This window comes from Chinchilla lanigera, unplaced genomic scaffold (assembly GCF_000276665.1).
Source record: "Chinchilla lanigera isolate Chin_1 unplaced genomic scaffold, ChiLan1.0 scaffold00008, whole genome shotgun sequence".
Taxonomy (NCBI): Eukaryota; Metazoa; Chordata; class Mammalia; order Rodentia; family Chinchillidae; genus Chinchilla; species Chinchilla lanigera.
This window is the reverse complement of record NW_004955409.1, coordinates 7,814,282-7,816,542: the sequence shown is the minus strand read 5'-3', so window position 1 is coordinate 7,816,542 and position 2,261 is coordinate 7,814,282. Positions and strand designations below refer to the sequence as shown.

The window sequence follows — 2,261 nt, the reverse complement described above, 5'->3', positions numbered from 1 at the left end:
TTTAGTGCATGGTGAAAGACATAGGTCTAGTTTTAGTCTTCAGCATGTGGAAAGCCAGTTTTTTCCAGCACCATTTCTTAAAGAGGCTATCTTCCTTCCAGTGAACTTGTTTGGCCCCTTTATCAAGGATAAGGTGGCTGAGTGTGTTTATAGTTGTATCTGCATCTTCTAACCTTTCCATTGGTCTTCAGGTCTGTTTTATTTGCCAGTACCATGCTGATTTTATCACAGTAGCTTTGTAGTATAATTTCAAGTCAGGAATTGTGATGCCTCCTGCCTTTCCTTAGTTTCCTAGGATTGCTTGTGCTCTTCTAGGCCTCTCCTGGTTCCCCTCCCCCTATTTTTAAAACAGGACAGTCCTTGTCTCACATCTCTCTGGTATGTCCTTGCAATGGGTTGGCCACTATTCACTGTGGCCTGGTCGTGTTGGGCTGGGTCTCCATTTCTAGCAAGCCGAGAGCACTGCCAGTAGATGGACCAGCTGCTCTCGCTCACCTCCTGGCCTGGCACCAGAAAGGGAGTCAGGGAAGTCGACAGTGCAGACACAGCCACCAGCAGGAGGAAATCTTTGGCGTTGCTCTGCATAAACCACACAACTGGGCAAATGGAGAACTGGACAGGTGGAAACGTCATTAGAAATCCAATGCAACAAAACTAAGTGGAGTAGTAGCCTTCCAAGTGTAAGGCCAGCTGCACGTCTCTGTGATGGAACATCTGCCTTGTGAGCAGTGACACTCACTGGTTACAGGTAGATGCGGTTGGGCTCTGTCAGTCTTAGCCTGAAGTTGCTATGATTGTGTCCATCTTACACACGAGGGAAATGAATCCTGGAGAGGCACTGACTTGTAAGCATTGAGCTGGAGTTAGACTTGAAAGCTGTGTGAACAGCTTTGAGATTCTCTTGGGAACAGTGCTTTGCATACAAAGTTCTCAAGTTTTAGTCTGAGGCTGGTGGGCTGTAAGTAAACCAGCAAAGCCATGGGTAAATAGAGATTGTCCATGGAGTTACTAACTCCTTTGGCTTCTTTCGGTAAGTTTCACTCCTGACGACCCACACTAACAGGTCTTGGAGTTGAAGACTTTTGTTACTTCAAGGAGAGCTGTGATAGAGCAGGATATATAGGAGGCATCCAGGAACGAGGTAGAGCTGGGACGCTGGGAGCAGGGCCCTAACAGAGGATTCTAAGGAATGCTGAGGTGTAGATCTTTTGAGTCTGTGGTCCCCAGGGTTCCTGAGAAGCACACTTCATGCCCCCTTACACACCCTCCCACCCAAGCTTACAACTTTTGATCCCACACAACCACATCTTGGGACACAACTGTGGAGATCTGTTTGGCCCAGTTAGGCCTCATTTACATGCATTTGCATTGTGCTTTCACTTCCTAGTGGGGTTTACCTGCCATGTTTGTTCTGACTAAGTCCATATAGGTTCAAAAGCTCCCTGTCTCAAAATGAGTGCAGAGACTCACAGTCCACTGGAAGGAAGCCCCATGAGTCACCTCTCTTGACCGCTCCCCAGCTTCTAGGAAAACAAAAGAGAAACCCGGCTTGGACCTTACTGCCATTACTACCACCAGTTCTGTCCACTTGGAACCTCCCCAAGTATACTATCCTTGCCAGTAACCTAGCCCCAGTCTCTCCAGGCACTTGGCCTTCCACCAAGCTGCACGCTTGGATCTCTCCCAGCTGTACTGTGCCTACAGCAGGCAGTTCCCTCTTCTGGCTCTGCCTTTATGGAACACTCCCAAGTGTCCTATCCTTATTTATAAAAGTGAGCCTAGTGTACAGGATGCTGTGCTCGTCCCTCAGTAAACATGTTTGCTAAAAACTATTGCTTTCCGACTCTGAGTCCTATTTATCAACCTCCCTGCAAATCTCCTCATGGAGGATTCAAGAGTAAAGACAACTACACAGTACAGAGCAGCACCCTGCCCAGGCTGACCCTGACTTTCTGCTAACAGTGGCACGAACCAACTTAATTGTCTTCATTCTGTATTTGCGGCCAGCCTGGTTGCTGGAGACATGTTCTTCCCACCTCAACTCAAGAAATAACGACCTTGAACAAATGTGCTGTGCTGGAGGAGGGCCCCTGAAGACGGGTGGCACAAGGAAGAGGAGGGGCAGAGGGCTGGACGCTCTACAGTGAAGGACAGAGATCCCACTCCCAGGAACGTGAAGGGTGGCTGTGCCGGCTCCAGACTGAGGCTGTGTACACAATCCAGACACTTTCCTTCAGGCCCAAGAGTTGCTTCTCTGTCCT

The 2,261-nt window shown here is 48.7% G+C and overlaps 1 long non-coding RNA gene across 1 annotated transcript in view; it reads left to right on the top strand.

Annotated features, from left to right (window-relative positions):
• LOC102017748 overlaps positions 1-1,800 on the top strand; it is a 6,993-nt gene extending 5,193 nt beyond the window's left edge. Inside the window, exon 4 of the long non-coding RNA XR_001232620.1 lies at positions 1,421-1,800. This is a non-coding gene — a long non-coding RNA (uncharacterized LOC102017748). The remainder of the gene's footprint in view (positions 1-1,420) is intronic.
• Positions 1,801-2,261: the final 461 nt, after the last annotated feature.